The 10,734-nt window shown below is 35.2% G+C and overlaps 1 protein-coding gene across 2 annotated transcripts in view; it reads right to left on the bottom strand.

Annotated features, from left to right (window-relative positions):
* Positions 1–271: 271 nt before the first annotated feature.
* The window catches only part of Pspc1 (paraspeckle component 1), a 94,377-nt gene continuing 83,914 nt past the window's right edge, over positions 272–10,734 (bottom strand). Inside the window, exons 9-11 of one of the 2 annotated variants that reach the window (XR_003583605.2) lie at positions 2,678–2,778; positions 2,265–2,440; positions 272–444 (exon numbers count right to left, since the gene is read on the bottom strand). The gene's annotated coding sequence lies outside the window, so the exon portion shown is untranslated. The remainder of the gene's footprint in view (positions 445–2,264; positions 2,441–2,677; positions 2,779–10,734) is intronic. The other variant, XR_003583606.2, reaches the window with a different exon arrangement.

Here is a 10,734-nt window from a genome sequence, read left to right as displayed (position 1 = left end):
GTGGTACTGAGGATTGAACCCGGGCCGCACACATGCCAGGCGAGCGCGCTACCGCTTGAGCCACATCCCCAGCCCAAGCCCTATACTATTGAGCTTGCCTCCACCCCAATGCAGAAAATTTCTTCAGTCTAAAATTTCATGACAGAGAGGATGATCATAGTCTTCTAGTGGTTTCAGTAAGGAAGTTTGAAAACTCATAATTTTTGAGTTTGTGGGCTGTACCATAATATTTTTCAAAATCAGCCAGTAAGACCACCACCACACCAAGTAGTAGGTAACACCTAGATTTAATTTGGAAACTTAAGTTTATGATCTAGATAACCACTTTTAACTGCAGAAAATGTTGCCCTGGGACACAGAGTGTTATGATTACTCATTCATCTATAAATTGTTCATGTGGAAGAATCCATAGTGTTTTCTTGCTTGTTTCTCCAGTGATTTGACCTGAAAAAGAAATTGTTTGGTTAGCAAGAAGTAATATCCATAGTATATTTTTATTACAGAAGGTTTTATTTAAATAAAAAAATTTAAAAGGTTTCATTCTAAAGGTTTTCGTTTTTGTTCTTAGTACTGAAGATTTAACCCACTTTAAACCCATTCAGTGCTTCACCACTGAGACACATCCTCAGCCCTTTTTTATTTTGAGACAGAGTGCTAAGTTGCTTCACTTACTTGCAATCTTCCTGTCCCAGGTTCCTGAGTCAGACTACAAGCACACAACACCATATCCAGCTCTAAAAATAATTTGCTGGACTAGAATCATGGAACAGCAGATGTAAAAAATATTCACAATTTGAATTAGTACATTTGACCTATAAAATTGTTCTTTAATCCAGTGGCTCAGGCCACTGGTTTTACCTAAAGTGAGCTGATACATTATCTAAATACCTAGAGATATACTATAAAAGAAAATGTCCCAGTGCAAGGTTGCATCACTTGGGAGCTAAAATGTACATTCTTAGGCTTATGTCTCAGAGAGCCCAGGAGCACTTTCTAACAAACCCTTCAGGGGATTCTGTAATACAAAGTGAAAATTTCTTGAGTCATGTCTCTCTGTGTGTGTCTCTCACACACACACCCTCCACTGTGGTGCTGGGGCTTAACCTGATCCTTGAACATACTGAGCAAGCACTCTGTCACAAAGCTCATACCTAGTCTTGGGTGTGCTTCAAAAAACCTAAAGAAGAAACTGCTTTAGGAGCACATGGCATTGGGTTTGATCTTGGGGTAGGGTATTTCTTAACTTCTTATAATAAAAGCAGCGTCTGTAGCCTTCACTAGAATTATACATTGTCTTTTTTTTCTTTTTCTTTTTTTTTTTTGGTACCAGGGACTGAACCCAGGCACTCAACCACAGAGCCACCCCCCCACCCTATTTTATATTTTATTCAGAGACAAGGTCTCACTGAGTTGCTTAACACCTTGCCATTGCTGAGGCTGGCTTTGAACTAGTGATCCTCCCTCTTCAGTTTCCTGAGGAGGATTACAGGTGTGTGCCACCAAGCCCAGCAATATATTTGGCATTTTGATTACTTAACTTTCTTATCTTTATTTATTTCCACTAACATTCTTAGAAAATGAAATCTATAACAAATGGCAGTTATTTTAACCAACCAATGACAAAGTCATTTGATAAACATAAAATTTCTTTCTCTACCTCTGTTTAAAGGCCACTTAATGCCACAGCTTTGATGTGTAGCAAAGATACCTCTGTACATTAGATTTTCCATTATCTATATATTTTGAGATTGCTTCACATTTTATTTAAGGAAGGGTATATACATATACAGCCATTTGAAAATTTAATCCCAACAAAATGCCCATATGTATATCAAGTTATTCTCTACAAACATTTGAAAGGGCAATTCTTTCTTTCTTTCTTTTTTTTTTTTTTTAAGGGACCATGGCTTTTATTTTGTTTATTTACATTTTTATGTGGTGCTGAGGATCGAACCCAGGGCCTCACACAGAGATGTGCTAGCGAGCACTCTACCGCTGAGCCACAACCTCAGCCCCAGAGCAATTCTTTTAAATTAGTAATTCCCTGATTGATGGTTCAACCACCAATCACCTAAAGGCTTTAAGAAAACATCCCCAAAGTGTTCTGGGGATGGGGTCTAAGAATGTATATTCTTAATAAGTTTCTCAATGATGTTGCTCAGAGCCACATTTCATAACCAAAGCCCAAGATTAACTTTCTAGAGTTGGAAAACAATAAGCAAAACAGCTGTCAATTTTGTGGTGCATGAGCTGATATTCAATACCTTAGAAAGGATATGGGACCCATCAGTGCTTCTCAGTGTGCTCACACCTTCTGGGGCCTTGTTAAAATGGACATTCTGATTCAGGAGATCATTCTGAGTCTGGCCTGCAGATCCTGCATTTCTAATAAGCTCTCAGGCAATGCCATCACTTGTCTCCAGCACCACACCTACAGAAGCTAAAACAGGACAGAATGTTTGCCATCACCAGATAAAGTGGCTAGGAAAGAAATACATTTAAAGTAATATTTGCTGAAGGTATCAGGATAAAATGTGCCTATGCCAATTTTGTTATAAAGATTACATTACATGTTTATTAGCATGTATCTATGTTTATTATAGTCAACAGAATTAGGAAGAATGGGAAAATTGAAAATAAATAAAAACTTGGCATCAATGTACAGATGCTGACTGACCTGAAATAAAGTATGGTTGTAGCATTTTTGGTCTTTAACTCTTCTGAATTATACTGGAAGCTGGAGTTTCAGAAGCTTCATCCATGTCGTCTTTTATTACCCTAGAAACACAAATCAGATTCAGCCTTTTAAAATTTGACTTCAGAAGTTTTAACTCATCTCTTCAAAGTTCTTAACAATAACCAAGATTCTATTAAGATACCATTTTGCGGTATAAAGTTTCCATTATGAAAGGACCTAATTTTCATTAAATGAAGATTTTCCTTCAATTTAAAATATGCCCCATTTCCTCTAAGTATGCAAACTTAAAATTCAGATTAATTTGGTTTTGGCATAAAACACTATTAAATCCTAAATAGTAATTTTTAAATCTGGTAGGATTTTTAAAATATTGTAAGAAAACTTTTTTGCCAAGTCCCAATTTCCACAGGCCCTTGTATAAAAGGATTATTGCTCTCTCAATGTAACAAAGATAGATTCCTACTATACCTACAAAATCTTATTCTACTTGTGCCAAAGCAGAACATACACATATTTTTGTTGTGCGCTATCAGAAAAAGACACTTCCTACCTTGGACCAATGTTGTCCAAAAAAGCACACACCCAAGATTTTTCTGTGGAAACAGGTTTAAATTATCTCATCCTTATAAAATGTATGGTTCTATAAAATAACTGAAATATTAATAGCAGTACACAAACATATAAATTTGTGGTTAACCTTAAAAAGTTTTATGTTAGGAGTACATGACCACAAAATATTGGAATTCTCTACCCTAAAAATCGAGAAGTATTATTTTCTAAACTCATTTAGGGCACAAAGTTACCTGAAGTATAAAACACTCCTACCCACCCCAAAAATTTATTCATGAAAAACATATCAAGAGTTTTACATGTGCTTCATAGGAAATTTGCTAATGCATCTCACTAATAGAAAAACCATAGTCTCTGCCATAAAAACCTGTAATATTTTTTGAAAGTTTGTCACAAATCAATTAAAAATTATTTTTTTATAATTTCTACCAGCAACTGGCATTCTATCTACTATGGAAGGTTTTTATGTTTGTTTGTTTTTTTGGTGGTGCAGGGGACTAAACCCAGGGCCTTGAGCACACTAGGCAAACACTCTATCAATTGAACTATATCTCCAGCCCTATGCAAGGTATTTGTTGAAGATCTCATAAATTCATCTGTGTTCTTAAGCTGGTTTCATAAATTTTTAACATCTTTCTAACCACCTTCGGTAAAATTAAGGCCGACAATGAAAATAAATGGAAATATAAAACCAAATTGAACAGCATTACTTAATTATTCTTAATAATACAATGACAGTTGAATAAAATGTTAAATTAAGCCTTCTCAACTTTTCAAAACTGAATCTGAAATTTACAAGATATCAAATTTAATGAAACTTGGAAAGGTAATCCTTAGAATTTTGCCAAGTTCTATTTGTCAACATTTAGTCAAAAGTGTGGCTTAATACTTACATTCAATATTCAAAAATAAGCCACTAGAGGATTGGGACCTGGCTCACAGCACTTGCCTAGCATGCACAAACAAGGCCCCAAACCAAAAAACAAGCATTCTACAGCAATGAGGTTTATAGTACACTGCTTTGTTTTGTTTTGGGGTACTAGAGATTGAATCCAGAGACAAGGTGCCACTAAGCTCCATCCCCAGTTCTTTTTATTTTTTGTTTATTTTTGAGACAGGTTCTCACTAAATTGCTCTAACTGGCCTCAAACTTGTGATCTTACTTTCACAGTCCCAAGTCACTAGAATTACAGGTGTACCACCCTACAGTACATTGTAATCAAACCTGATAAAAGTCACAGTGAGCAATTGTACAAGTACATCCATCTGATGATAGTAGTAATTTGAAGGGTTGTTTTGTTTTTTAATGGGGCCCAGGCTGGCCCCAAACTCAGGGATTCAAGCAATCTTCCTAAGTCTCCAGAGTCGCTGGGACTACAGGTGCATGCCAATGAAGCCAGCTTCTAATTTAATTTTAAAATCTGGAAAATTGATACGCAAAGGCAGATGGATTTAGTATTTTCTGATTCTGAAAAACAAGTTATCACCAAGTGACACTGCCAAATAAGGCCGGGGGATGGAACTGGGGTGAGGGTTAACCAATAATTGCATAGAATAATTAGAATAATTCCTTAACTGAAATTTTAAATAACTGAAATCCTTAAAAAAAAAAAAAAGTTAATACATATAAGACTACATGACAACCACTTTGGATAAAAGTAGTGTCTTTAATTTTAGAATTAAAATTCAGGTAATAAGAACTATGGACATGTTAATGTTTGACTATACCTTGTCATTCCAAACCATTTAAATTGTTTAAAGTGGAAAAAAAAGGGGAGGGTATTCCACTAACCATATCCTAAGATGAAGTAGAGAAATTTTTCACACAGTCAAAAATGTAGTCAGTACCACATATGCTTTTATGACGACTTAGGAGATAAAATATTAAAGAAGGTATATTTTAAAGAGAATAGCCAACTATGTAACAATACTCCTAACATTCTCCCAGTGAAAGGAGATAGCTTTATTTCTATGAAGTACATAAGCCTACTATTATTCATATTACATACAATATATTTTATGTAATATATAAATTGCTAAAATAAATTCTAAGGCAGGTATGTATATAATGTAGATAAAATATAACTGAACACCCAGGAGGTTGAATAGTTCAAATTACAACATATGTATTATAAAAATTCAAGAAACAGGATTTTATTAATAATGGGTATTGAACATCTTGCTACACAAATCACTTAAAAGGGAATCATTTCCTCTAAAGTAGATGCCTGTGGTTTCAAGCCATGAACAATTGCATTTTCCATTAGCACACTCATTATTCAACAGTAGAATTCCTCCCAAGAAATGGACATTCTGAAATTCGTAGGTTTCGGAGAGATGCTATCAAACATGAGTATGATCCTTTGCTTTCATGCCAAAGATAGACTTCAATACTGGATGCTAAAGCAATAAATTAAAAACTGCTACTTACAGTAATTCAGGACAGGGAAAATATATAAGTGGGCCAAGCATGGTAGCACACACCCGTAATCCCATTTACTTGAGAGGCTTAGACAAGATCATAAGGCCGAGGCCCACATGGGCAACTCAGTAAGACCCTGTCTCAAAAAAAAGAGCTGGGGGATGAGGCTGAGTGGTAAAGCGCTCCTTAGGTAAAATCCCCAGTAAGTAAGTAAGTAAGTAAGTAAATAAGGGTTGGGGGGTTGTATATCAGCAGTAGAGCATTTACTTAGCATGAATGAGGCCCTGGATTCTATTCCCAGTACTACAAACTGAGAGAAAAAAGAGAAGGACAGGAAAGAAAAGGAAAAAGTAAGTGTGCTTTTCACTGGTTATTTTATTCCAGTGTTAATAGATTCTTTCTATTCAATAAAGAATATATCTTCGGGCTGGGGATGTGGCTCAAGCGGTAAACGCACTTGCCTGGCATGCGCAGGGCACTGGATTCTATCCTCAGCATCACATAAAAATAAAATGAAGATGTTGTATCCACCGAAAACTGAAAAATAAATATTAAAAAAAAATTCTCTCTCTCTTAAAAAAAAAAAAAGAATATATCTTCAAACACTATAGGGAAATAGTGACGGAGTAAATAATGGCCCCCCAAAAAATTAGAAAGTCAAAAGGCAATATTTTCCAGAGAAACTTGTGAAAATGCCATGAAAACAATTATGAGACAACTGAAAATACATCCATAGTTACATCTTACTTTTTGATATAATTTAAATGGATGAGCAAATCAAACATTAGAATACAAGGTCAGTTAACTGAACTGGATAACTTTTAAAAAAGAAGTTCCATCTTTTAGTTCATATTTTGCAAGAAAGAAAAGTCCAAATAGGAACATTCTGTATTCCCAACATCTTCTGACTTTTCAGAGTTCAAATAAAGCTATCTCTGCATTAACTCATTTGTACACCATAGATTATATTATATATAGTAGTTATATATTATGTAATTGATTCTACATCAGATGACCATGAAACCACACAACCTAGTTAAATAGCAATAAGGGAAAATCAAAAGTGCTTTCTTCAAAAAAGGTAATTGAATGCTCCCCCTTACTCTACAAAGGGGGGGGGGGGTGGTAAATGAAGAGTACTCCACACCAGAAGATACAAGGAAGTGAAATTGAAACAGTTCTACATATTTACTAGAGTTGCTAAAATTAACATGACTGACAATCCAGAGTATTGACAAGGAGGTACAACAACATAAAATCGCATACATTGTCTATGGGAATATAAAATAGGACTTACACTTTTGAATATTGGCAGTTTCTAAGAAACATACACCTACCCTATACTCAACAATTCTCCAAGATATGTTCACCAAAAAATGAATATGTAAATTGTTGGAACATGAGTCTTCATAGCAGCTTTATTCATAATATCCACAAAACTAGAAACTATCCCAAGAGTCTATATCAAATGAAAACTGAACAGACAAAATGTGGCATATTCATTTAATGGTATACTGTTAAAAATATGGAACCACTTACATTTGATGTATGTAACAATATTGATGAATTTCAAATATTATGTTAACTGTTAAGAAGCAAAACGGGAAAAAGTATATAGAAATTGAGCTATCACAGGCTAGTCCAAAGCTTTAAAGAGCAAAATTTTAATTGTTTTAAACTAAAGAAGAATAATTTTGAAATTCACATAGCAACTGAAAATTAAGAAACAAGTATGAGTTGGGTGTGATAGCACACAATTATAATTCCTGAGACACTGAAGGATGAGGGAAGAAGATCTATAGCCTCAACAACTTGGTGAGACCCTACCTCAAAAAATAAAAAGCACTGAGGATGTAGCACAGTAATAAGTAGAGCACCCCTGGGTTCAGTGCCCACCCCCTTCAAAAGAAAAAAGTACCTATGGAGCTGCTGGTAGCTCAGTGGTAGAGTACTCTCCTAGCAAGAACTGGGTTAAACCCCAGCTCTAAAACAAACCCCCCCAAACAAGGAAATACCTAAAATAAGATCATGTTTGAACATACATACATACATATATAGTTAAGAATCATTTAGCTGGGTACAGTGGTAATCCCAGCAGCTTGGGAGGCTGAGGGAGGAGAATCGCAAATTCAAAGCCAGTGTCAGCAAAAGCTAGGTGCTAAGCAACTCAGTGAGACCCTGTCTCTAAATAAAATACAAAATAGGGCTGGGGATGTGACTCAGTGGCCATGTGCCCCTTAATTCCCTGTTCTCCCCAAAAAAGAATCATTTATATATTCAAAATTTAGAAAAATACTAAAGAAAAATATCAAAGCATTATACCTACAATACTAACACAGAAAATATCTTTTCCTTTGAAGATCATGAGGTAACATTTGCTGTAGTTATTAAAAAAAATGTAAAGTTCAACACTTAAAGTCAAATAATATACAAATTGATTATTTTGTCAAACCTTATTAATTACTTTGAAGAAAAAATTAACAGTTCAAGTGTGCAGAGGAGCGTAATAAGGTAAATACTGTACAGTGAAAGATACCAACAAATTTATCAACCTTACTTCCCCAAATTCCTACAAAAGCATTTCAAAAACAAAAGTCCAGCATTATCATCTAGTGACCACACAAGCAAAATATCAAACAAAAAGACATGTAAATTTTTCCTTTATCAGTGCATAATCAGGGTTGCAAGCTGGACCACAGTAACAGTAAATTGCATTTTAGTTCAGGATAACACAAACACTATGAACTTACCTGAAGAGCCTCCACTTCTCGTTCAAAGATCAGTATTTCAAGCAAAATATTTGTCCATCTAAGAACCCCACAGACACATTTACTTACATTAATTTAGCAACCATGTTCATAGGCCACAAAAAGGCACTGACAACAGATTATCCAGTTGATATGCAACATTTTTTACCATATATTTAAAACCACCTAAAACATCACATCTTGGGGCTGGGGTTTTGGCTCAGTGATACTGCGCTTGCCTATCATGCGTGAGACACTGGGTTTGAGTCTCAGCACCACATACAAATAAATAAAGGCCCATCAACAAATTAAAAAAAAAAAAAAAAAAAAAATATATATATATATATATATATATATATATATATATATAAAGCACATCTACATTGAAGATAACATGTAAGTCAACTTGTTAAGAAAAACAATTTCTTGCAGAATTTGTCACATATTCATTTATGATAAATAAGTAAATATTTCATTGGGGGAAATTACTTCAACAGCATAAAAGATAATCTGCTGTTATTTATTTAAATATAAGGGTGAAATGGATGTTAAATGTGAAGAGGAAATATGATCACTACCAGTAAGAATTCTTTCATCTGGTGCTCACTGATGTACACAAGACTTCCGAATCACAAGACATCCCAACAACTGTACTTATGTAAAGATACAGTTAAATGTTTTAGCGATTTGGCTTAACACGGAATGCTAACACATCTTCTAAAAAGGGATTGTGAAATCTAAAAAAAATTTTTAAAGTTTGTCCTATTTTTAAAATGTAATAATTTGTGTTGGTAATAAAAAATTTAGACTGAAATTATATTAATATAAAACACAAAATCAGTAATAGCCAAGTGCAGTCGCTTAAGCCTATAACCTCAGCTACTCCAGAGGATTCTAAATTCAAGGCCGTTTGAGTACCTTAGCAAAGATCAAAATCAAACTTGAGTTTCTCATTTCTCAATGTTTCCTACAATTCTATGGGTTCCATAGGAGATACATACATATACATATATACATAATTTATGATAATTATACAATTTTTTTTTTTTTTAGTGGTGCTGGGGATTGAACCCAGGGCCTTGTGCATGCAAGGCAAGCACTCTACCAACTGAGCTATATCCCCAGCCCTCCATAGGCAATTTTTATTGATACCCACTAATACTATTTTATTTTCTTTGGGTACTAGGGATTGAACTCAGGAGCACTCAACCACTGATCCACATCTCCAACCCTATTTTGTGTTTTATTTAGAGATAGGGTCTCACTTAGCACCTTAGGTTGCTTAGCGTCATTGCTGAGGCTGGCTTTGAACTCTGGATCCTCCTGTCTCAGCCTCCCAAACTGCTGGGTTTACAGGCATGTGTTACCATCCAGCACTATATCCATATTTTTAAAAAAAATTTTTTTTAGTTGCAGATGGACACAATTCCTTCATTTTATTTATTTATTTTTCTGTGGTGCTGAGGGTAGAATCCAGTGCCTCACACATGCCAGGGAAGTGCTCCACCACTGAGCCACAACCCCAGCCCACTATATCCATTTTATTCTATCTCCTCTAATGAATCTATCTTTAGTAGTGGTTATTACAGACAAGCCACCATCACCTGTCATCTCTCCTTACTGGTCTAAATGGTCCACTACTTTCATTTGGCTCTCCTTCCGCTCATTCTCCATGAGAAGCTAAAACTGTTCTTTTCTAAAACATAAACTAGATCACATTATTACCTGGGCCCAAATCTCTACAATGATTTCTCATTTCATTGAAGGAAAATAATCTTAATTACCATGGCAATGCTCTGAATCTTGCATTCTCAGAGGAGCAATAATCACCCACATATGGGAGAAAGCTGAGTGGGGGGACAAAGTTCTATGTTTTGTCTTAACACTGATGTAACATATAGAGTACGTAAGCAGTTAACTGGCTTGTCCATCTCCCTGGAGGGGAATCAATTAGAAAAAAAATGTCTAAAAAGGCGTCTGTGGAGGAAACCATAATGATGGGGGATAAAAGTTGGAAAAAGCCTCTGCTGCAAAACATTTCCTTCTCTGTTCCCTCATCTGATCGTTCAGGTTCAAGCTAAAGTCCTCAGAGGGGCCTTCCGTGAATATATGAGACATGTCTATTTCTCCAACCTATAATAATATGACCAAGAAACAAGCACTTTCATTGCCCCAGCCTTTAAGTATTAAGAGTTTAGGTCTCTTGATTTCTAGAATTCTCACTAGTTAGCTTCAGAGCTCTCCCAAGTTCAATTTATAATTTTTATTTCCAAACTTTTATTTTCATCTGCAATAAT

Source organism: Marmota flaviventris, chromosome 4 (assembly GCF_047511675.1).
Source record: "Marmota flaviventris isolate mMarFla1 chromosome 4, mMarFla1.hap1, whole genome shotgun sequence".
Taxonomy (NCBI): Eukaryota; Metazoa; Chordata; class Mammalia; order Rodentia; family Sciuridae; genus Marmota; species Marmota flaviventris.
This window is presented reverse-complemented; position numbering and strand designations above follow the sequence as displayed.